A 27233-nucleotide genomic window follows, 5' to 3' on the forward strand; every position below is an offset into this window, starting at 1 on the left:
CTCACTCACACACACAACCTCTCACTCACACACACACCATCTCACTCACACCCTCACTCACTCTCACACACACACACACTCTCACTCACACACACACACCCTCTCACTCACACACCCTCTCACTCACACACACCCTCTCACTCACACACCCTCAAACTCCCCCCCCCCCCCACACACACACAGTACAAGAAATAGAGCCGGGAGTCCCACTCACCAGAGGTATGTGGGTATCTGGGGCATGGGGGCGACATCGAGGTCTGCGGGTGACATTGGGGGGGCTGCGGGGGAAATGGAGTGCATGTGGGGGAATGCGGGGGACATCGGCGACTTGGGGGGGCTGCAGGGGAAATGGAGTGCATGTGGGGGCCTGCGGGGGACATCGGGGGGGCTGCGGGGGAAATTGACATTTGCACGGCCACACCAACTCCCCGATGGGAAACGTGGCCGGACGGTGACGAGCTAGATCCAGCAGCCAACTTTGCTTGCGCGTGCACACGCGCACTCCCCGGCTGCATCCATGGGGACGGAAGTCAGAGCTGTCAGCCTGCTTCACTGCTCCCATTAACCTGTCCGCACGGGATCCAAAGGAGCGTGGGACGGAGGGGAAGCGCTTCCCTTGCTCCTCCCGCCCCTGGCAGGGGGCAGAGGGCGAGGTGGGGTGGGGAGAGAGAGAGGCTGACCCAGAGCTGCCAGCCAGCCCTCTTCCCCCATCAGACCAATCAGGAAGAGGGATTATTTATTTATTTTTTAAAAAAAATGAAAATTTTGGCACGATCAGGGGAATTAATAGAGTTGCAGCACGGCTCGCCAACAGCCTAAACCCACTCGCCATGGGCGTGTGGTTATAATTAATTGTCGAACATTGTATATATATATATGTGTGTGTGTGTGTGTGTGTGTGTGTGTGTGTGTGTGTGTGTGTGTGTGTGTGTGTGTGTGTGTGTGTGTGTGTGTGTGTGTGTGTGTGTGTGTGTGTGTGTGTGTGTGTGTGTGTGTGTGTTTGTAACAGTGTTTCCCCCACCCGGTGGGAGATTTGGCCATTACTGATCATGTGGTGCATAATACCTGCTGGTAACAGGAGGGCTGAGTCATCCGCCGATGGTAGTGGGGACACAGGACTAGGCTTCTGGGGTTCATACCCCATATATCTCTTTAGCAGTGCAGCGCCTCCATCTGCCGTAGGCTCCAGGAACTGAAGGCTCATGATTGGTCATGCCCAGGCCTGATGTCAGCGCCACCCACTGTCACTCAAGTGCATCTCCAAGGAGGGGAAAAACCACATATCAACTACTGGTAACCTGATTTTATCAGGGTTTACTGCCAGCTCAAGGGCAGAATAGTAGCCATCAGGTGACCTGGCTACATATATACCTTTCTAATTTTGTCAGCAATAACCAATAACAAAAACAAAAACACACCAAGCGCACCAAGGATTAATATAACACTCACAGATGATCAATAAAATAGAAACCATCCAAAAAAACTGAGTACACAATTTAATAAAACATTTTGTAAAATCACACATACATAAAAAAATGCAACCCCCATGCTGCACTACGGGCAAAGGGAATAATCATGTAAGGCCAGCCCTTGTACATGCATCATGTAAAAGCATGTCTTTTTTGCAGAGCAAATAAGATCAAACCATAATAAACTAAATTACCTATAATAATCCTCTATATATGTATATCAGCATGTCAAAATATCTACACTTACAGACATTTAAATAATTAATATATTTTCCTGACGTCCATTTTCAGTGAAATATCAATCGTAGAAAACATGCTTAAATCCAATACATTACTAAATTAACTAAATTTGTGTTGTTGATATTTTCATTTACTCCAAATAACAATCAAACCATTAACATGTCAAAAAATTGTTGTGGAATTTTGTGTCACTTTGGGATAATTTTAAAAGAAATAAAAGGTAAATTATTTTACAGACAAAAGGCACTCGTAAGATGTTGATCAAATTGCTACTGTGTTCTGTTAAGCCGTAGAATACACATTGTTATAACATGTCTGATTGAATGGAACAGGTGCAAGTATGCTCAGTTCTTTTGCACCTCGTCTTTGAACTTTAACACATTGTGATATCAAGAAGACTAACACAACAGCAAACGGTGAGGCCATGCTGAAAGAATATATGTTTGTCCTTGCCAGCTGTCAGATAGAATGTAACTTGACATAATGTATGGAATCCAGATGCTTGCACGAAGGGTGCTAAAGATATGAGATGGTATGTAATTGAAACTACCACATACCACTACCTTTACAGCTGGAAATAAACAGCATAACACTAGGTGTGACAGGGAAGCTGTCAAGAATAGGGGAAAGCTAATGGAGACTAGAAAAAAAAGCTAAACATTTTCTTTTGAATAAGAATTGAGATTTGGACCATAAATTACTATCATAAATTATGATCCGGCGCACCAGAATGTAACCAAAAAAGTACAGTAAAAATTAACAATGACGGACTGGCACTAAGATTGGCATTTGAAATCTCCCCAAAGAACCCTTGAGTAATTGAGGAAAAAAAGGTGGTATCCCTACTAAATAAAAATAAACCTGTGTTTGTTCAGTATGCCCCAAAACCTCCAGGAATAGGGTGTATACGTCTGAATTAAAGTGTGGCGTCTGTGTCAGTAGAAGTTAAGGCTCGATTATACCAGATGCCGCAGACCGGAAGCGCGACCCGGGGAAGTCACCCTCATGCTGCCACCGAGCGGCATCTTGATTGTACCAGGGAAGCTGCAAAGCGGAGACAGGGAGGCGTGGCAGAGGTGTGGCTGTGAGCGGTTCGCCCTCATTGGCTGCAACCGCTCACGTGGCACGGCGTCACCAGCAAAGAACAAATCTGGGGATCTCGCCAGGAGGCATCCGCCCTGCAATTCCACGCGGCGTGCACGTCACAACAGGTATAAGCGCTGCTATTGTTTCTTTTTATGTGTTTTTTCAGGGACACCACTACACGCGGAACTGCACACGTTTTTCTGTATAATCACGGCCTAAGGTGTGAAAAATGTAGCAACACAGGGGTCATGTCGGCAGTATCATACCCTCAGCATCTGCAGAATGTATAAATATTTATGTATATTGCGAATTAAATGTTACACTGTTTAAAGTTACTACAATATATTGGAATTATACAGTATAAAGGATTCTGATGACTAGTGTTTTTTATTACAGTACGATATAATAAATCAAAGGTTTGAGGGTACATATCCAAATTGCTGGATGGACTGTTCTAACGCAGAGCTTCAAAGTTGCTGGGTGCAGGATTTTATATTCTTTCGTTTACAGTGGCAAGGAGTTAACTTTGTCAGGACTTTCAAGCCCTTACTTAATTACTCCCAGTATACAACATACCAGAAACAAAATTAAAGACAACTAAAAACATAAGTAAGAGGAAACAATTGCTTTGAACATGCAATGGTATTATCACAAATTGTAATGACTGGTTCTTGGAGATCAGAGTTGCTAAAAAAACAACGAAAAGCTATCATAAAATACAATTACATAGTTACATAGTAGATGAGGTTGAAAAAAGACATAGATCCATCAAGTTTAACCTATGCTAAATTTAGACAACAGATACTTTATCCTATAGCTATACTTACTTATTGATCCAGAGGAAGGCAAATAAAAACCCCATTAAGGGGAAAAATTAATTCCTTCCTGACTCCAAGAATTGGCAATCGGATTAATCACTGGATCAACATCCTTCCCATGTATACTTATTTGATATATCCCTGTATACCTTTCCCATCTAAAAAGATGTCCAACCTTTTTTTGAACAAATCTATTGTATCTGCCATCACAGTCTCCATGGGTAATGAATTCCACATTTTAACTGCCCTTACTTTAAAGAACCCTTTCCTTTGTTGCTGGTGAAATTTCCTTTCCTCCAACCTTAAGGGATGGCCCGAGTCCTTTGTAGTGCCCGTGGGATGAATAGTTCTTTTGAAAGCTCCTTGTATTGTCCCCGAATATATTTTTGTATATAGTTATCATATCCCCTCTTAGACGCCTCTTTTCTAATGTAAATAAATCTAATTTAGCTAGCCTCTCCTCATAAGTTAGATTGTCCATCCCCTTTATTAATTTGGTGGCTCTTCTCTGCACTCTCTCTAGTTCCATAATGTCTTTTCTTAAGATTGGTGCCCAAAATTGTACTCCATATTCAAGGTGTGGTCTTACTAATGCTTTGTAAAGGGGCATAATTATGTTTACTTCCCTTCCATCCATTGCCCGTTTGATGCAAGATAAGATCTTGCTTGCCTTTGCAGCTACTGCATGACATTTGGCACTATTGCTAAGCCTGCTGTCTACAGGCACTCCTAAATCCTTCTCCATCAAGGATTCCCCCAATATATCTCCATTTAATTTGTAAGTAGCCTTTGTTGCAATGAAATAAAGTTGTTGTCTATATAGCATATGTTTCTATTTTTCTCTTTATTGTACTAACAATATACAAATTGAGTACTGCTTATTCGTTGAGAAGGGTGCATTCTAGAACGATAAGAAGTCGTATATACTTCTATCTCATGGCTTCTTCTCTTTAGGAAAAATGGAACGCTGTTTTGAACATTCTGTCTGTCCTGCAAATCCCAAGATTAACAAAAGATTAATGAAAAAGGGGTATTTTTAGGGGTTTTAGGGAACTTAGAAGAGATGTGAGAATGCTTTGCAATTCGCTTTGTAAACATTTTAATTATTACATTTATATTCGTGAGAGTGTTTTCTCAAAGACTTATAGTACTGTACATGCCAAAATGTTTGCTATTTTTACTAAACTATTACTCGATCCCCTATGTTTCTGTTTTTACCCTTTATTTCCATTTGATAAGGAACCATTGGGACAAATATTTTCAGTAGTCCTATAGAAAATTATCTGAATTGTTTTGGTATACAATTTGTAGGCAATTGTTCTACTTGTCCGATGTAGATGAGAACTGATAGGAGATATTACTGAGCAACAATGTTGGGTGCATACATCACATTGTACTAAGGGATCAAATTAGAATAATGCCAGCATAGGATTAGAGCATTCTCATCAATGAGGGTTATGTATCAAGGTCTCCTGGATGCAACATTTGGACAAAACACCAGCTGAATTCTATTGAAAGCAAAAGGATGTTTTATTTAGAGAAATCTGGGGTAGTTCATGTGTTAGGCAGTAGTTTGCAGCTGGGAAACTTTTATAACTAGACCTCCATATCGTATAATACATATGGGATTATGGCCCATATTTATCAAAATGTGCAATGCCATAAAACTAGAGATGTGCGAAACTTTCCAAAATGCATTCAGACATTTGTTCATCTTTTTTTCTTAACCAAAACCAGTTACTGGTGAACTAGTTCACAGAATTTTTAAGGGCATCAATTCACAAGTGATTCATTAAGCATTTTCTCCTTTCCAGCAAAACCCATATTTCAGGCTCTGGATGGAAGTAGTTAAAACAAAATTAGTGAGCTCAGACCTACCCCTATAACAAATGCATCAGTAACACTTTATAACTTTCAATACTTTATGGAATGTGCTGCTAGGGAAATGGAATGGTCTATATACTGTATTTAGGGAAAACAAATACAAAAACCCTGTGCTCCTCTTACATTGCTTTGCAATTTATTAGTGAGTGTTTACATTTTGATCCTTTGTCTTATAAGAAAGGAACTATTTAGTTGCATGTTCCAATATAAAAATTACTTTATAAGCCATCTAACTCTGTCAAGGTAAGCTCCAACCTCTGGATTTGAGTTAGCATGATTAATTGAAATGCTTGCCAATTTTGATCATGCTGTGACTAAACTTTGCATAGTTTACAAACTTGTGTTTAAGTTTCACCCATCTCTACATAAGACACCTTCCAGTGCCAAAAGTAATCTTATGGTTCATTCACCTGATTAGGCTGGAAAGTGTCTTCCAGTGTTAGAAGATAATAAAAAGGAAAAAACAGCGCAACTTGAAAAATAGGGGAAAAGAAAGGGAAACTAAAAAGTCATAACGTGTAGTACACTGACAAAAAAAGTAGGAATCTATGTGAGAAATGATAGGAAATACACTCACATGGAGTGCCCAAGATAAAGACACTATTATTTGAATGTGAACACTTGTGTCTACTCCTCTTTGGAAAGTGTTTCCTCAATCTGGAACATTCTTAAGAGATAAAGAAAACAAAGAACACTCACAGCGCAGTATGTAATTTCAGGTTTTAAATTGATCTCAGTTCAACTTACAATGATTACAATGTTGCAGCTCTTTCAAAACATTGATAAGGATATAGAAAAGAATGGATAAGGCAGCCACAAATGCAGAGAGGATTTTCCAATCTCACGTATGTTGTAAGTGGGACTATCCTGCCCTGTCTTTTTTGGACTGTGGAGCAGTCTTTTTCCAGCAATAGAAAGTATAGGGAAAGTATAGGGTCATCTAGTTGTACTGTCCTGCAGGTAAAGGGCATCCCCTCCGCAAACTGACTGCACAAGGCAGAGGCATCGCCCTTGACCCCTCCGCTAAGAAGGAAGGAGGGAAAATTAATGAACTACAGGAAGGAACAAGTACAGGGAAAGGAAGGAATAGGATGTGCAGGAACTGAGCTACATTACATCTATGTACTGAAGTAAATAAAGTAGAGATAGTTAATACTTCTGTGTACCTCATCATTTTACACAAACATAGCAGCACATCAGGACACTGGCGATGAGGATAGGATTTCAGAGGAACAAGAAACTCCAGATTTCTCTCTCATCGGGAAACTGATTCCTCTCTCTCATCAGGAAACAAATTGCTCTCTCTCATAGGGAAACGATTGCTCTCTCATTGGGAAATGTATTGCTCTCTCTCACATTCATCGGGAAACGAACTGCTCTCTCTCTCTTGCTCATCGGGAAATTAGTTAGTCTCTCTTTCTCTCTCTTGTAAGGAAATGGATTGCTCTCTCTCTGGAAACAGATTGCTTTCTCGTAGGGAAATGGATTGGTCTCTATCTCTCTCGTTAGGATACAGATTGCTCTCTCTCCTCGAGAAATGGATTGCACTCTCTTTGGGATATGGATTGCTCTCTGATCGGAAAACGGATTGCTCTATCTCTTTCTCATCGGGAAATGGATTGTTCTCTCTCATCTGTAAATGGATTGCTCTCTCTCGCTCTCATGACACCGATTGTTCTCTCTCTCTCTCATCGGGAAATGGATTGCACTCTTTCTCATCAGGAAATTGATTGTTCTCTTTATCTCTCTCTCTCTTGGAAAATGGATTGCTCTTTTCCTCTCTCGTCGGGAAACAGATTGCTCTCTCTCACATAGGGAAATTGATTGCTTGCTCTCTCTATCTCACTCATTGGGAACTGGATTGCTCTCTCTCGCTCATCAGGAAACAGATTGTTATTTCACTCTTCTCGTCAGGAAACATATTGCTCCCTCGTACAACAGATTGCTCTTTCATCAGGAAACAGATTGCTCTCTCTCTTTCTCGTCGGGAAACAGATTTCTCTTATTTGTTTCTTAATACACTTTTATTGGTACGGGTTGTGCTTGTCCGTTATTCTCTTTTCATCTATTCAACGATCCCCTGCAAGGGACACACAGGACTTATATAGCCCAAGTTCACATGGACTGAGCACACCAGGTATCATACAGTATATCATTGTGGCAATTTTACTATTACGAGGTCTAGTTGAGCACAGTTCAATCGTTTGTGCTCTCTCTCTCTCTATTTCTCTCTATCGACGGGAAATAGATTCTTTCTTTCGGGAAACTGATTACTCTCTCTCTTTTGTCGGCAAATGGATTGCACTTTCTCTCATCGGGAAACAGATTGCTCTCTCTCACTCGGAAACTGGATTGCTCTCTCTCTCTCGAGAAGCATTTTTCTCTCTCATCGTGAAACAGATTTTTCTTTCTCTATCTCTCTCGTCGGTAAACAAATTGCTCTCTCTCACTGTCTCATTCGGGAACGGAGTGCTCTCTCATAGGGAAATGGATTGCTCTCTCTCATTGGAAAACAGATTGCTCTATCTCTCATCAGAAAACTCATTGCTCTCTATTTCATCAGGAACCGAATTGCTGTCTCTCTCTATCGAAGGGAAATGGATTGCAATCTCTCTCATTGGGAAACGGATTGCTCTCTCTGTCGTCGGGATACAGATTGCTCTTTCTCATCGGGAAATGGATTGCTCTCTTTCTATCTCTCTCTATCATCGAGAAATGGATTGCTCTCTTTCTATCTCTCTCTATCATCGGGAAACGGATTGCTCTCTCCATTTTATTAATCGTATTGCTCTCTCTATCTCATCAGGAATGAATTGCTGTCTCTCTGTTTCGTTGGGAATGGATTCCTTTCTTTCTCTCTCTTTTCAGGAAAGAAATTGCTCTCTCGTCAGGAAGCGGATTGCTCTCTCTCATCCGGCAACGGAGTAATCTCTCTCTCGTAGGGAAACGGATTGCTCTCTCTCATTAGGAAACAGATAGCTTTCCTTCTCCCTCTCTCTCTCATCCGTAAACGGATTTCTCTCTCTCTCTCTCGTTGGGAAATGAATTGCTCTCTTTCTCTCTCTCTTCTGGAAATGGTTTGCTCTCCCACTCATCGGTAAAATGATTGCTCTCTCGTTGAGAACCGGATTGCTCTTGCGCTCTCTCTCTCTTTCTCTCTTGTCCTGAAACGGATTGCTCTCTCTGCCTCTCTTGTCCTGAAATGGATTGCTCTCTCTATTTCTCGTCAGGAAATGGATTGCTCTCTCTATTTCTCGTCAGGAAATGGATTGCTCTTTCTCATCAGGAAATGGATTGCTGTCTCATCAAGAAACTAATTGCTCTCATAGGGAAACAAATTGCTCTCTCTCTCGCTCAACAGGAAATTAATTGCTATTTCTTGTTGGGAAAACGACTGCTCTCTCTCTCTCTCTCTCTCTCTCTCTGGAAATGGATCGCTCTCTCTCTCTCTCTCTCTCTGGAAATGGATCGCTCTCTCTCTCTCTCTGGAAATGGATCGCTCTCTCTCTCTCTCTGGAAATGGATCGCTCTCTCTCTCTATCTGGAAATGGATTGCTCTCTCATCAGTTAAAGGATTACTCGCTTTCTCATCGGAAAATAGATTGCTCTCTCTCATCGGAAAATAGATTGCTCTCTCTCATCGGAAAATAGATTGCTCTCTCTCATCGGAAAATAGATTGCTCTCTCTCATCGGAAAATGGATTGCTCTCTCTCATCAGGAAATGGGTCTCTTTCTCTCTCTCTCTAGCTCATTGAGAAAAAAAATTGCTCTCTCTCTCGTGGGGAAACAGATTGTTCTTTCTCTTTAACTGGGAAATAGATTACTCTCTCTCGTTGGGAAACAGATTGCTCTCTCTCTTCAGGAATCGGATTGCTCTCTCTCATTGGGAAACGGATTTCTCTCTCTCGTCGGGAAACGAATTGCTCTTTTTCTCGCCAGGAAATGGATTGCTTTCTCTCACGTTTGGGAAATGGATTGCTCTCTCTCTCGCCAGGAAACTAATTGCTCTCCCTCTCCCCAGGAGAGGGATTGCTCTCTCTCTCTCTATCTTGTCAGGAAACGGATTGCTCTCTGTCATCGTGAAACAGATTACTTTCTCTCTCTTTCTCTCTCGTCGGGAAATGGATAGCTATCTCTCTATCATCAGGAAATGGATTGCTCTCTCTCATCAGGAAATGGATTGCTCTCTCTCATCAGGAAATGGATTGCTCTCTCTCATCAGGAAATGGATTGCTCTCTCTCATCAGGAAATGGATTGCTCTCTCTCATCAGGAAATGGATTGCTCTCTCTCATCAGGAAATGGATTGCTCTCTCTCATCAGGAAATGGATTGCTCTCTCTCATCAGGAAATGGATTGCTCTCTCTCATCGGGAAATGGATTGCTCTCTCTCATCGGGAAATGGATTGATCTCTCTCATTGGGGAATGGATTGTTCCCTCTCTCTGACCAGGAAATGGATTGCCCTCTCTATTTTTCTCATAGGGAAATGGATTGCTGTACTGTATCTCTCGCTCTCTCTCTCTCTAAATATATTACTCATTCATTATGAAATACATTTCTCTCTCTCTCTTGTCAGGTAACGGATTAATCTCTCTCTCTTTGGGAAACAGACTGCTCTCTCTCGTCGGGAAATGGATTGCTCTCTCTCATCAGGAAATGGATTGCTCTCTCTCATCAGGAAATGGATTGCTCTCTCTCATCAGGAAATGGATTGCTCTCTCTCATCAGGAAATGGATTGCTCTCTCTCATCGGGAAATGGATTGATCTCTCTCATTGGGGAATGGATTGTTCCCTCTCTCTGACCAGGAAATGGATTGCCCTCTCTATTTTTCTCATAGGGAAATGGATTGCTGTACTGTATCTCTCGCTCTCTCTCTCTCTAAATATATTACTCACTCATTATGAAATACATTTCTCTCTCTCTCTTGTCAGGTAACGGATTAATCTCTCTCTCTTCGGGAAACAGACTGCTCTCTCTCGTCGGGAAATGGATTACTCCCTCTCACTTATCAGGAAATAAATTGCTCTCTCTTGTTGGGAAATGGATTGCTCTCTCTCTCTCTCTCTTTCTCTCTCTCCTTTGCTCTCTGGAAATGGATTTCTTTCTCATCAGGAAACAAATTACACTCCCTCTGTCTCGGGAAACGGATTGCTCTCTCTCGTTGGGAAACAGATTGCTCTCTCTTGTCGGAAAATGGATTGCTCTCTCTCTCTTTCATCAGGAAACGGATTGCTCTCTCTCTATCTCATCAGGAAATAGATTTTTCTCTCTCTTTGTCTATCTCGTCTGGAAACGAATTGCTCACTCTGTCTCGTTGGGAAACAAATTGCTCTCTCTCTGTCATTGGGAAACAGATTGCTCTCTCTCATTTAGGAAATAGATTGCTTTCTTTTGCTCATTGAGAAATGGTTTCCACGCTCTCTGATTGGGAAATGGATTGCCCCCTCTCTATCATCTATCTCATCGGGAAATGGATTGCTCACTCTCTCATTGGGAAACGGATTTCTCTCTCTGGTTGGAAAATTGATTACTCTCTCTCTGGTCGGGAAATTTTATTTATTTATAAAATGTTTTACCAGGAAGTAATACATTGAGAGTTGCCTTTCGTTTTCAAGTATGTCCTGGGCATAGACTTAAAATGACAAATAGTACATGGTTACAAATACAGTTACATAAGTGAACAGGGTATACATTATATACAAGACATTGCTCACTCTTTCTTGGAGAAATGGATTGCTTTCTCGTCGAGTAATGGATTGCTCTCTGTCCCTTAAAAAAATCCAAAATCGTGGATTTGCCTTTTTTGAGACTGATCCATGGAAATCTGTTGGCAAAGGAACAGTGCGATCTGAGGCAGAGTTAAATCCACAAAAAAAATTCGCCCATAGCTACTTTGCACATAGCTGCAACAACTGGAAAGAATATTGGTAGCCATTTTTAAAAGATCAGACATTAACTACAATTAATCAAAAATAAATACCCTGCAATAAAACAGATGAACAAGAAAATAAACAATTGTACAGAACAAACTGCTACAATGTCAGACATATACCTGATCAAGACTCATCCAAGATTTTAATTGACCCAAACACACAACGTGGGCCCAAGTGGATTAGGTGGTTAGAGGATTCCAACACACTGATGCTAGCTATGTACCTGGAAAAAGAAATACAGATATTCAAACTCCTAAAATATTATGCTGGATGAGGAATCAGAAAATTGATTTCAACCCTGTCAAAGGAACAAATGAAAGATCTAAAAGCACTGAAAGAGGCATTAACAGCATGTTTCGCATCCTAGAATTTTTTTGAATATGAGAGATATATTTTTCCCTCTGCAATAAAACATACTGAAGAACCAATGGATGAATTTGCCACAGGTTTAAGACATGTATTATAGGACAGTGATTTTAAAATGAAATTAAGTATTCCAATGAAGTAGAACTTAAATCCCAGTTAATAGCAGATGCAAATCATTTGTCCTTCTGAAGAAGCATATGATAGAAATCGCAGTCCCTGGATGACATAACATCTATGGCACGCACAGCTGCGCTGGCAGATGTGCAAGCCACACACATGGAGAGTGTGCGAAGGCCATCACAGGACTCACACACAAAAACATGGGTCAGTCCTTTCACAAAGACACAAAGGCCACATCAGAGCACCTTGACAACACTTAGCTTCTTCAGGAGTATCAATTCACAGACAACATACTGTACCTAGTGTGACAATATAGCACCATTGTTTTTCCGGTTTTCTTTTCTCCCACATATTGGACTACATCCACTCTTCCCCTAAAAGATTCTACACGTGTTTGGGACAAAGAAGACGGTTCCTTTTTTGTGTTTGAGTCAGGGAACATTTTGTCTATTCACAGTGCCTTAATAATACCATTTTATTGTCACAGATTATATATCTCTAATCATCGCTTGTTAGTGTGTTTGAACTTTTATTTTCAATTGTTTATACTACTGTATATTATAATATCACAGTTATATGTATTTATGTCACTATGTAAAGTATATACTTTAGTACTCTCACTGAAATATAATTAATATTCAAACACTAGATAGGACTTTTCAGATCAAAGGACATAAACTCAAAAAACTCAAAGCCCCTACCATCTACCTACTAGTGGGAGAGACCACCACCAAATTCCGAGTTGACACAGGTGCCATGGTGAGCCTAATAGATGCCAAAAAATACAACAGCATATTTGATCAAACCCAACACTAGAAACAACTAGCATCCGCATATAGTCATATGGGTCAGACGTTCCCCTACCATAAAGAGGAAAAGTAACAATAGCCATATTAGCAGCTAGCTGCTAAGGTAACGAAGGGGTTAAACCAAACTACCTGGTTTGTTGGGGGTAGAGAGGTTGGGTTAAGGGGGTAGTTGCACCAGGGTGGGTGGTTAGGCCTACCAGAATGTTACAGGAGGGGCTAACCCCTTTATTACCTTATTGGTTAAAAATGCTAAGGTAATGAAGGGGTTAACCCCTCCCTCTACCAACCCGAGAGACCAAACCACCCACCCTGGGTCAACTATCCCCATCATCCATCCATTTTAACCCCAACAAAGCCCCACCACCACAAAGAAATGGTCAAATGCCCTAGAAGCCACATATGGTTACTAGTGCTTTTGCCCATTCCAAAAAGTAAAATACATACAGTACCATGCATAACAAATTAAAGTAACATTTTTAATTACCCCTACTAGGATGAATGTGTCCTCCTCTTCTGACCGAACATGTAAGGGCCGATGCCCAACCATTAAAACATCAGTAACCCCTTAATTACCTTTTTGGTTATTACTGCTATGGTAATTAAGGGGTTACTGATATTTTAATGGGTGGGTGAAGGCTGTACTGTGGTTGCCCCAGGACGGGTGGTTAAACCTCCAGAGAGGATTGCCGGATGGGTTGTAACCGCTAAGGTAATGAAGGTATCAACCCCTCCAGCAACCTTCCTGGTAAGTCTAACCACCCTGTTCCGGGACAGCTACCCTCATCTCAACCCCCTCTATCCATTGACTGTCACTATGGTAAACCATGCCCACCATATGGGCAAGGATTGCCACAATGGCAATAAAATCAAACATTAGCCAAAAAATGCTTTGATTGTATATGTGATTATCAATACCCTCAGGGCATAAATAAACACATTGCCACTTAATGGACATCCTCAAAAAAATACACAATTAATTAAATACAATTAATGTGTTTTTTTTACCTTTGCAGAGATTAACATTCATCCTCCTCATCCAACAGCGGCACTAACTCTTGCCCCACAATGCAATGATCCTCATCAGCAATGATGCAACGAACTCCACTGTCATACTGTATACAGAACAACTGTGAGCACGGTACCTGCATATAGGACAAGGATTGATACACAGCTCGCAACTGTCTCACTTTTCACCTCCGCAAAGGTCCCTCAAATGGACAACATCTCTCCTATGGGACAAGGATTAATACACAGCTCGCAAGCTGTCCCATTCTTCATCTTCGCAAAGGTCCATCAAATGAGTAATATCTCCCCAAAATATGTCCCCATATACCACCTGTCACGAATAGCACACAAGTGGGCATGTGACTTAGATATACACTCAGGGTTAATACACATGTCTACCTTAGTGTCCAAAGAATTCAGTGCACCTCAAAATAAAGAAAAGAAAAAATAGTAAAGCAAGTTCACCAATTCAAAACAAACAACCAGTGGTAAGATATGGAATTACATGAAAGTGCCTGGACCCAGACTCTGAATGGTATCTTTGCTCCTCCTTTTCCACAGCATAAGAAAGAAGAAAAACGGAGCCTCGTCAGAAAATCTCCAACTTTATAAATTTCAGGGTGAAATCACACAAAGCAGAGTACACACAGAGTATACACAAAACAGGAGCCAGCAACTGTAAACTTGTTCTCCTCTCCAGTGACCACAACTCTCCTCGCCGCTCCAGCTATCTGACGTAACTTACGGTATTCTGGGTGTTGCAGCAAAACTGACCCCTTTAGCCCTACGCATTTCGCAGGTAGCTCCTGCTTCCTCAAGGGTATTTTAGTCCAAGTTACCTCCTAGATATACCCTCCCTATAGCTGCTCTCAATTAACTTTTAATTATAATTTTTTTAAATGCTAGATTAGGGATACATGTACTAAGCATGGATAAGCATTAATATATTAATAACATACATACATTTAATAAAAACATATATTCAATGAAAAACATTACAATGCATATTAATAAGTTAAAACATAACTATATGTTCATACATCCACTTGAAAAATTGATTGGCACTTTAATTGATTTAATTAATTTAAGAATATATTCTTTAAAATTCCTGTTTTATATATCTTAAAAACAAAGACATCAGAAATGGACATTGTTGTTCCCATATTAATTTTGAGAGCATAAAAAGAAAAAAACTGTTTTCTATATTTATTCTTAGTCCGAGAATATAGGCAGAAAATAGGGAGAAAGTGATATTAGTACAAATCTTCCACATGGACATGTTTTAGTTGGAAACATTTCTTCGTTAGAAAGCAACCCAAATCTAGATTGATATTTAAACCTATGGGGATAAGTGTCTTTAATTTATAAATCCACATGTTTTCCCGTGGGGATAGTTTTTGTACTAAATTTCCTCCTCTTATACCTAACTCTATTTGATCTATTCCCTTCAGGGTTGCTTGAGTGGTATTTTCTTAAATGGCTTGACACATTGTGAGTCTCCTGTCCTTTTAGAATATTCCTACAATGTTCACCAATACGTTGTTTTAGACATCTTTTGGTGCGACCAAAATATTGTCTGCCACATGGTTAATTTATCAAGTAAATGACCCGTTTACTGTCACAATTGATGATTTTTCTTATTTTAAATGTCTCCCCTTTATGTTTAGATCTAAATTATTTTCCATTAATTCCATATATTGCAATATTTACATTTCCCACACCTAAAGAAACATTGTGGCAGCTGCTTATTTAGCCAGCTCACCACTGGTTCTCCCATTTTTGGGATACTGGGTGCTATTCTTTTTTTATATATATATTTTCAGCTCTAGTGTATATTATTTTAGGTTTTTCAATAATATGATCTTTCAACAGAGGATCTTGTTTGGGAATATGATGAAATTTTCTTAATATTTTTTCCATTTTTTTATGTTCAGTATTATATTGTGTAATAAAAGTAACTACATTATCCATATATTTCTTATTGCTGTCTTTATATTCTAATAGATTCCCTGTATCAACTTCTAGCGCTTGTACGTCAGCTTCTTTTATTAATGTATGTCACGGGAAACCAGGTCATTTACACATTTTTACCACTCATTCACTGAGCAAAACAAGGTAGAGAAATAAATTGTAGTTTATTCAGCTTAAATCTGCATACACACAATGGAACACAAAATACAGACGAAAAGAAAAACTTACTGGGTGACTGGGGTCGAAAACTAGACTTTCTTTGTTGCAGGGCACTCTATTGGGAGAGTTTTACCCTGACTGGGACTTAGCCCGGAATCTCCCGGAACTCAAATCGGCATGAAATTCCAGGCGCGACTGCTACGTTCGTTACTGAGGACTTGGGCGCAAAAATCAGGACTTAGTCTCTGGCGTGCAGGCTTTTCAGGCTTGAAAATCGAAGCCAGTTGCTTTGCTATTTCGCACAAAGCAACTTTCAAAAGACCGCCCATGCTATTTTGGCTCTGATTCAAGGGGAACACCCAATCGGATTGGCTCAGCTTCTTATAGCTTTACCTGCTCTAGATGAAACATAGAGGCAGGACTCAACAACCAGTCAGCGTGTGGGAACTTTCTCAAGCAGCCAATCAGAGCTGAGCCAGGTAGAAAAGCCAGGTCAGCGGCAAATTTGATATAGCCAAGGGACATGCACAAGCCTGCCACATCTCCCCCAGCTATCCCAATGCCACCTGCTGGACAGGCGTCCCTACTATACACTGGCGACACACTTTATTCGAGCTTGGCTAGTCCCACGAATTCGGGTATACCCGGGTGTATTGAGGTTTGTGACTGTTTTCTGCCCGAGTGCATTGAGTTATTTTCCAAGCAGGGATTGAAGCATTTTATTCCCGCTGGCTGCAATACTGCACAGTATATATATATATATACTGCATTACAATTCATGAATTTATGCCATCTGGTAGACACGCGAAGCATTGCAGCCTATTAAATCCTAATCATTATCATTTAACAGATCAGCCGCCCATCAGCCAGGCATGAACCCAGGCTGGGAAGGCAAAGGCAACGGGGCTTGTCAGAGGTGAGGAGCGGCGCATTCCAGGTATCTGCCAGGTACATACTGGGTATTTGCTCGAATAAAGTGTGTCGGTGCAGTAGGTCTGGCAGAACAAGTGGCATCTCTGAGGACTGCCATTGATCTCCGGACCTTTCCCCGTGAACTAAATACAGTTCACACCTCTGGGCATCCTCTGGCTGCTTTGAACTCTGATGTCCAGCAGACATACTGGTGCCTATGGGTTTGCACGGGATGCCAGTTTGGACATGGGTTCAGAATGTTGAAACATATTAAAAATACATTTTAATACACTCTGAGTCTCGAGGAACCCCTTCAGCTATGTGGGACTTCAGGTGAGGATCTTGGGCTTGAAAACTAGGAGTCTGGGACGCTGTATGTCCCTAGTGCAACTCTCCGCGGGTACCAAAATTAGTGCGAGAAAGCCAGGGAGAATTATAGGGCCATCGGTAACTTTGTACCCAGACCAACTGCAATCAAAATTACTTTATTTTTCACCCCAAACCCCACCTTAGATTCCCAAAGTTTGGAGTCTCTAGTGTACAGGGAACAGAAAAGGAAATATTGTTGTCTCTTTATTTCTGTCTGACTTATTTCCCCACACACTTTCCCTTTGATTCAGTTTGGACTCTAAGAGTCCTCCTAACCTTATGTATGGTTGGGCACCCGCAAACCATATACTGTTTGTGGGTCACCTTGGCACTAGCTGGGGTACCCCCCGTAACCCAGGGATTCCCTCAGCTCAAGGGATACACATGTATTCCTGTGCCTCATTCTCCTTTCCGAGTTATACTGAAGCAGGACAGCCTAGTGGTGAGTCGCGGTTACGTTTTCAAGGGGAAGTATTGCCGGGACAATGTGCCTACATGTATCCGAGAATCGAGCATGATTCCCGGACACGTATTGGGGAACTGGTAACTCTGGACCCCGACCTCCAAACCCATTTGGACCACGGTTCCTCCACAAAACCCCTCTTGACTCATACACTAGCAATCCCTGCTTGATTGCATGCCCGGAAAGGGAAAAACACAAAAAATTGTTTTTATTACATAAAGTACAGTGCAATAATACAATGTTACTGGGTCCAAGTAACTCTCCAGGACCCTTATACTCAGGCCAGGGGTAACCAGATAGGCTTGACCCCTTCCTGTCACAATGTATTATTTTATTTTATTTCCAGATTTTTTTTGTTAGTACTTTTGACTGTTCTAGAAATATTTTTGTGTCCGTGCACTTATGTCCAATACTTTTAAATTTTCCCTTAGGGATATTACTAAGCCATCTTGGAGGATGGCTGCTTGAGGAAAGATTTTAACTATTGCAATCTACATGTTTGTAGAATGTTCTAGTTTTTATTGTCCCATTTTCTATATACTGTATACAGCAGAGACTGTGACTATTCTAACACAAACCAGTGGCAATCGCCAAAAAGACCCAGGTACACACAGGTGCATGCTGGATACATGCCTTAAACTTGCCTTAAACTAGACCCAGCATTTCTGCATTGATTAATGGCCCGTCAGATTAACAGGAGGGGTCCCTGGCAGTCCCATTTAACTGAATGGGACTGCCAGGGACCCCTGCTGTGTTAATCCTATGGGTCATTAGTCAATGCAGAAATGCCTTAAACTTGCCTTAAACTAGCCAGGTTACACCCAGCACGTACCCAGAATGAAACCGGCTAGTTTAAGGCAAGCTTTAGAATACTCTGTGTCTCGTCTGTATGCATAGATCTAGAAATTCTATTGGGTTTTGACTGAAATTCGTTGTGAATTTTAAATTCCAATCATTAGTGTTAATATTTAACAAACATTGTGTCAAACTTTCACTCCCACCTCTAAAATTAAAATAATATCATCTATAAATCTTCTCCAGAGCACCAGGTTTGCGCCAGATACGCCACCAGTCCATATGGTATCTTCCTCCCACACCCATGAACTAGTAGCTAGGCGCAAACCTAGTTCAAATCGCCATTCCACATAACTGTAAATAACATGTGTCCTTAAAAGTAAAATAGTTATGTTTTAATATGTAGTTAATGCTATCTAGAATAAATTTGTTTTGATCCTTGTGAATAGAAAAATCTAGATAGTTCTTGACTGCTTCGTGTCCTCTATTATGTTCTATATTCATATATAACGATGAAACGTCACATGTGACAAGTACAGTATATAATTTTCCTGCCATTTGATATTTTTGAGATTTATAATATGTGTACAATCCTTAATATGAGATTTTAATTTTGGGACATAATTCTGCAAACAAAAGTCAACATATTGTTATAAATTTTAACTGATTCCAGATATTATTGGACATCCTGATGGGTTTGCAGAAAAAGGGGAAAAGTAGCGCTACTCACTATCCTCAAATTATTAAACAAACAATAAAAAATCAATTGTAAATACAACACAAATGTGTAAATAGAGGAAGATTAAAGAGTCCAATATAGCTATTCTTAAGTCCAGCAGCCAGAGTCCAGGAGGGAGTTGCCATACATATTGGCTGTAAGTGCAATATAGTTCTAACCAATCTCTTGTTAATACATTTTTTGTGCCATGATCCTCTCTCTTTTTTTCTCTTCTTTCAATTGCATACTCTGAATACATTGGAGACCTAGCCTTTCCTGATTTACCCCTGCTATTCCGGATGGGATGAAAATTATCAGTATAAGTCACATTTAATTTCCTTTCTTGATTAACACCTGCTACTCCGGTTGGGAAGAAAAAGATCAGTACAAGCCATATCTAATTTACCTAGCCTTTCCTGATTAACCCCTGCTTTTCCGGATGGGATGAAAATTATCAGTACAAGCCACATTTAATTTGTAGGTGCAAGTACTTTATTATAAGTACTTTAGTAGGTATATAACCTTTATTGATATATTGTTGTTGTCTTTTACATTTATATGGATTATCCTCAACAATTATAACAGAGTCAACGCGCCGGAGGACACTTTTTTCATCCCGGTGGGTTTATTGGGTCCTTGTGCACTTTTGGTATAAAGAAAAAAGCTGCTACCTTGGGGTTTTCTATTAATAGGAAATTTAATTCATTGTTTGAGATCATTCCTTTCCTTCTTCCTTCTGTTAATAGATACCTCAATTCTATTTGGAATCTCATTGTGGGGTTGTGTGTTAGGATCTTATATGTTTTTTTATCACCCAAAATTTTTGATGATTCTGCAATATATTTAACTTTATCCATTAGTACACCCCCTCTCCCCTTATCTGCACTTTTGATTACTATTTTGGTTTTCCTTGTTAGACTTTCCAATGCATTTTTTTCTTCTTTTGTTAAATATTGTTTAATTTTACATCCTTTCCTCTGTAATTCCTCAAATTCCCTATTAACCAGATGGTAGATGGTTTCCACAAAATTTCCCTTTCTTTGGCTTGGGAAAAAAGTGGATTTATTTATAAACTTTGTATGTTTGAAAATATCATCTTCCAATATGTTTTACATTTCTATATTCTTTTTCTTTTTCTCAAAAGAATTTATGTTTTCAAATATATTTCTCAAAAAATATCTTTTTAAGGTGAGTTTTCTAATATATTTGTTGAGATCTATATATAGATTAAATGGATTAGGTCTAGATGTTGGGGCAAAAGTCAATTCTTTTTATAGAATCTTTGTCTCCTATTCTGTTAATGAATGTGAACTTAAATTTAAAATCCCTTTCTCTTTTATGGGGCTTTTCTTTTTGTGGTCTTTCTCTCTCCCCTATTTCCTCATCTGTAACAGAATCCCATTTCCTTCTCAAGGGGGATGCTACACGTTTTGGTTTTCCTACTAATGAGCCCTTATTTCCTCTCTCCATCTTCCGTTCTTGTCTCTCTCTAAAAAAATTATTTTTACCTAAATTCTCAGACCCCTGTTTTTGTCTATAAGTTTTTTTGTCTCTCTCATTTTCCTCATATGTTCTTTTGTTGTAACTGGAATCATATCCATTTTTGATGTCCTTTGGATATTCTGCCCTAGGTCTCTGTTCTATATTGTTCTCTATAATGATCTCTGTAATGACCATACTGTAGGTACTCGCATTCTTTTTAAAAAAAGGTCCTTTTTTCTGGAAACTTTTGCCAATATTGTCCTCTTCCTGTGGATCTATTTACATTGTCACTGTCTCTATGTTCCCCTGTTTTGTAGTTGTGAATCTTTTCTAACCATAGAAAATTTCTCCTATAATCTTCTAATTTTTGATGGATCTCTTTTTATATTTTCTGATTTTTTTAGATTTCTATAATTGCCCGTATCTCGTCTGAATTTACTTTGTTTTATTTAAATTACCTCTTTTTCAATTGTATCTAGTTTTTCTTTTAGATTAATCTCTAACTCCTGTACTTCATTAGAATATTCAATTTTTTCCCAACGGAAAACCATGTGGATTCATAAATTAAAGACACTTATCCCCATAGGTTTAAATATCAATCTAGATTTGGGTTGCTTTCTAACATAGACATTTTTTTCCAACTGAAACTTGTACATGTGGAAGATTTGTACTAATCTCTCTTTCTCCCTTTTTTTCTGCCTTTATTCTCAGACCAGGAATAAATAAAGAAAATAGATTTTTCTTTTTATGCTCTCTCAAAATTAATATTGGAAGCAACACTGTCCATTTCTGATGTCTTTGTTTTTAAGATATATAAAACAGGAATTTAAAAGAATATATTCTTAAATCAATCAAATCGTTTAAAGTGCCATTCAATTTTTGAAGTGATGTATGTACATTTAGTTGTTTTAACTTATTAATATGCATTGTCATGTTTTTCATTGAATATATGTTTTTATTAAGTATATGATGATATTAATATATTGATGTTTTTCCATGCTTAGTATATGTATCCCTAATCTAGCATTTATTTTTAAAATTATGATTAAAAGTGAATTAAGTGCAGCTATAGAGAGGGGTATATCTAGGATGAAACACATGGACAAAACATACAGCTGAGAAAGCAGGAACTACCTGTGAAACATGGAGGGCTATGGGGGACCAGTTTTGCTGCAACACCCAGAATACCGGAAGTGATGTCAGACGCAGGCTGGAATGGCGAGGAGAGTCGTGGTCACTGGAGGGGAGAAAAAGTTTGCAGTAGCTGGCTCCTGTTTTGTGTATACTCTGTGTATAATCTGCTTTGTGTGAATTTCTCTCTCACTCCCTGATTCTCTTTGCTATAACTGAGACCTGGCTCACTCAGTCTGACTCTGCTCTGGAAGCTGCCATCTCCTACGGTGGCCTTTCCTTCTCCCACACTCCGCGCCCTGATGGCACGGGTGGAGGCGTGGGGCTCCTGCTCTCCTTACCGAACCCTTCCTATTCCTCCATCTCTTGCTTTTCCCTCCTTTGAGGCTCACACTGTCCAGATCTTCTCTCCTCTCCCTGTCCATGTGGCGGTTATCTATCGCCCACCTACCTCTACTCATCCCCCTTCTGCCTTTCTCTCTCACTTTGAATCCTGGCTCTCTTTCTTCTTCTCCTCAGACTCCCCTGTTCTTCTCCTTGGGGACTTCAATGGTCACATTGATGACCCCTCTCTCCCTTGGGCTTCCCGCTTTCTTTCTCTAACCTCTTCTTTTGGCCTTCAACAGTGGACTGCAGCCAGCACCCACAAGGATGGCCACTACTTAGACCTGGTTTTCACAAAAAACTTCTCTCTCTTCGATTTCTCCATTTCCCCTTTTCCTCTCTCTGACCATCACCTCATCTCATTCTCTCTATTTCGCTTCTCCCCTTCTCTACCCCCCGGTTTTGCAGAAACCTGCGCTCTATTCACTTACCTGACTTTGAGTCCACTTTACGCTCCTCCCTCTCCTCTCTCAGCTCTGCTACAGACCCTGACAACCTGGTCAGGAACTACAACTCTGCCTTGTCCTCCTCTCTTGATTAACATGCCCCGCTTTCTCTCTGCCGCACTCGCCCTTCTAACCCTAGACCCTGGTTAAATTCCCACACCCGCATGCTGCGTTCCTCCACTCGTTCCTCTGAACGCCTCTGGAGGAAATCTCATACTCTCGCAGATTTCCTTCACTACAAATTTATGCTATCCTGTTTCAACTCTGCCTTCTCGCAAGCTAAACAAGCCTACTTATCTTCACTAATCAACATGCACAAGTCTAACCCACGCCGACTGTTCTCTGTCTTTGATACTCTACTCAAACCACCCTCAGCTGCCTCTCCTTCCTCCATCTCCGCTCAGGACTTTGCTGACTATTTTAAGGAAAAGGTGGAATCCATACGTCAGCACATCCCCTCTGTTTCTTCCTCCCATCCTACACCTCTTCCTAACTCTCCTCCTGCCTTCCTTGACTCTTTTTCCACTGTCTCAGAGAAGGATGTGTCGCTGTTGATCGCCTCTTCTCCCTCTACCACTTGCCCTCTTGACCCCATTCCCTCCCATATCCTAAAACCTCTTGCTCCTACTATAATCTCTATGCTCACACACATTTTTAACTCCTCCCTCTGCTCTGGAACCTTTCCATCCTCCTTCAAACATGCAACAGTCATACCATTACTCAAAAACAGCAAGCTTGACCCTACCTGTCCTTTTAACTATCGACCTGTCTCCCTCCTGCCTTTTGCCTCTAAACTCCTTGAACGTCTTGTATTCGCTCGCTTGCTCCATTTTCTCAACACCTATTCTCTCCTAGACCCTCTACAATCTGGCTTCCGCACTGCTCACTCCACGGAAACAGCCCTCACTAAAATAACTGACGACCTCCATGCTTCCAAAGACAGAGGTCATTACACTCTGCTCATATTACTCTACCTCTCTGCTGCATTTGACACCGTGGACCACCCTCTTCTCCTTCACATTCTCCATACTCTTGGTATTCGGAACAAAGCTCTATCCTGGATCTCATCCTACCTCTCCCATCGTACTTTCAGTGTCTCTTCTGCTAACACCTCCTCCTCTATTGATCTCTCTGTGGGGGTACCCCAGGGCTCTGTCCTGGGACCTCTCCTCTTTTCTCTGTATACACTCTCTCTAGGTGACCTAATAACATCTTTTGGGTTTAATTATCACCTCTATGCTGACGACACACAAATATACTTTTCAACAACCGACCTTACACCTGCTGTACAAACCAAAGTTTCTGAATGTCTCTCTGCTATATCATCCTGGATGGCCCTCCGCCGCCTTAAACTCAACATGGCTAAAACAGAGCTCCTCATACTTCCTCCCAAACCTGGCCCTACTACCTCCTTCCACATTACTGTTGGAACTACCATCATTCACCCAGTAGCCCAAGCACGCTGCCTAGGGGTCACACTCGACTCCTCTCTCACATTCGCCCCTCACATTCAAAACATTTCTAAAACCTGTCGCTTTTTCATCCGCAACATAACTAAGATACGCCCTTTCCTCTGTTGCTCGACTGTTAAAACTCTGACTTTCATCTTGATTACTGTAACCTCCTGCTGTCCGGCCTTCCTGCCTCTCACCTGTCTCCCCTACAATCTATCCTAAACGCTGCTGCAGAATCACTCTACTCTTTCCTAGATCTGTCTCAGCATCTCCCCTCATGAAATTCCGCTCCTGGCTTCCAATCAAATCCCGCATCTCACACACCATTCTTCTCCTCACTTTTAAAGCTTTACACTCTTCTGCCCCTCCTTACATCTCAGCCCTAATTTCTCATTATGCACCATCCCGACTCTTGCGTTCTTCTCAAGGATGTCTTCTTTCTACCCCCTTTGTATCTAAAGCCCTCTCCCGCCTTAAACCTTTTTCACTGACTGCCCCAAACCTCTGGAATGCCCTTCCCTCAGTACCCGACTAACACCCTCTCTATCCACCTTTAAGACCCACCTTAAGACACACTTGCTTAAAGAAGCATATGAATAGCACTGTGGATATTCTGAACACATGATACATAAAGCTTGGCCCCCTGCAGACGCACTTACCAGAACTCCCTCCTATTGTCTCTGTGCGTTCTCCCTACCTACCAATTAGACTGTAAGCTCCTCGGGGCAGGGACTCCTCTTCCTTAATGTTACTTTTATGTCTAAAGAACTTATTCCCATGATCTGTTATTTATATTATCTGTTATTTATTTGATTACCACGTGTATTACTACTGTGAAGCGCTATGTACATTAATGGCGCTATATAAATAAAGACATACAATACAATACAATACAATACAATTTACCCTGAATTTTATAAAGCTGGAGATTTTATGAAGAGGCTCCTTTTTTCTTCTGTCTTATGCTGTTGAAGAGGAGGAGCAAAGATACCATTCAGTGTCTGTGTCCAGGCACTTTCATATAAGTGCATATCTTACCACTGGTTGTTTGTTTTGAATTTGTGAACTTGCTTTACTATATTTCTTTCTCCTTTTCTTTATTTTGAGGTGAACTGAACTCTTTGGACACTAGCGTAGCCATGTGTATTAACTCTGATTGTATATCTAAGTCATGTGCCCACTTGTGTGCTATTCGTGACAGGTGGTATATGGGGACAGATTTTGGGGAGATATTACTCATTTGAAGGGCCTTTGCGAAGGTGAAGAGTGGGGCAGCTTGCAAGCTGTGTATTAACCCTTGTACCATATGCAGGTCACGTGCTCACAGTTGTGCTGTATGTGACAGTGGACTTCTTTGCATCATTGCTGATGAAGATCATTGCATTGTGGGGCAAGAGTTAGTGCCACTGTTGGATGAGGAAAATTAATGTTCATCTCTGAAAAGGTAAGAAACACATTGTATTTAATTAATTGTGTATTTTTTTAGGGTGTCCATTAACTAGCAATGTGTTTATCTAAGTGCTGAGGGTATTGATAACCACATTGACAATCAATGTATTTTTTAGCTAATGTTTGTTTTTATTGCCATTGTGGCAATCCTTGCCCATATTGTGGGCATGGTTTACCATAGTGATAATCAATGGATAGAGAGGGTGTGGATGAGGGTTGCTGTCCCGAAATGCGGTGGTTAGACCTACCAGGAAGGTTGCTGGAGGGGTTGATACCTTCATTACCTTAGCGGTTACAACCCATCCAGCAATTCTCCTGGGAGGTTTAGCTACCTGCCCCGGGGCAACTACAGTACAGTCTTCACCCACCCCATTAAAATATCAGTAACCCCTTAATTACCATAGCAGTAATAATCAAAAAGGTAAATAAGGGGTTACTGATGTTTTAATGGTTGGGCATCGGCCATTAAATTTTCGGTCAGAAGAGGAGGACACCTTCATCCTAGCATGGGTAAGTAAACATGTTACTTTAATTTGTTATGCATTTTACTGTATGTATTTTACTTTTTTTGAATGGGCAAAAGAACTAGTAACAATATGTGGCTTCTAGGGCATTTGCCCATTTCTTTGTGGTGGTGGGGGCTTTGTTGGGGTTTAAGTGGATGGGTGAAGGGATAGTTGACCCAGGGTGGGTTTTTAGGCCTCTCTGGTGGGTGGTGGGAGGGGCTAACCCTTCATTACCCCTTCATTACATTAGCGGTTGTAACCATTAAGGTAATTAAGGGGTTAGCCCCTCCTGTAACGTTCCAGTAGGCCTAACCACCCACCTTGGTGCACCTATCCCCTTCACCCAACCCCTCTACCCCCAACAAATGAGGTACTTTGGATTAACCCCTTCGTTACCTTAGCAGCTAGCTGCTAATATGGACATTGTTACTTTTCGTCTGACCCATGTGAGTATATGAGTATGCTAGTTGTTTCTAGTGTTGGTTTTGATCATATATGCTGTTGTATATTTTGGCATCTATTAGGTTCACCAGGGCACCTGTGTCAACTCGGAATTTGGTGGTGGTCTCTCCAACTACTAGGTAGATCATCGGGACTTTAAGTTTTTTGAGTTTAGCTCCTGTGATCTGAAAAGTGTCTCGGATGGCACTTCCTAGTGTTTGAATATTAATTATATTTCAGTGAGAGTACTAAAGTATATACTTTACATAGTGACATAAATACATATAACTGTGATATAATATAGTATAAACAATTGAAAATAAAAGTTCAAACACACTAACAAGCGATGATAAGAGATATATAATCTGTGACATTGTTTAAATATCTTGCCCATATTGTGTGTGTTTACCACAGTGACAATCAATGAGTAGAGGGGGTGAGTGATGGGAGTAATTGCCCGGGGAGGGTGGTTACGCCTCCCTTGTGGGTAGCAGGAGGAAGGGTTAACCCCTTCATTACCATAGCAGTTAATAACTGCTATGGTGATTAAGGGGTTACCGGCCAGTAACCATTTTACCGTCGGTGTCCACTGAAGATGCAGAGGACCAGAATGATGGGGATGGCCTTCCTTCTGCTAGGGGAAAGTACAACTTTTATTTACTATATACTGGCCAGATAAAGTTTTATTTTTTATGGGAAAATACACTATTATCCAGATCTGGATAATAACCAGGCCTAACCACCCACCCTGGGGCAACTATCCCCTTCACCCACCCCCTCAAACCCACAATAAACATAAAATACAATACAGCAAACAAT

This window comes from Ascaphus truei, chromosome 4 (assembly GCF_040206685.1).
Source record: "Ascaphus truei isolate aAscTru1 chromosome 4, aAscTru1.hap1, whole genome shotgun sequence".
NCBI lineage: Eukaryota > Metazoa > Chordata > Amphibia > Anura > Ascaphidae > Ascaphus > Ascaphus truei.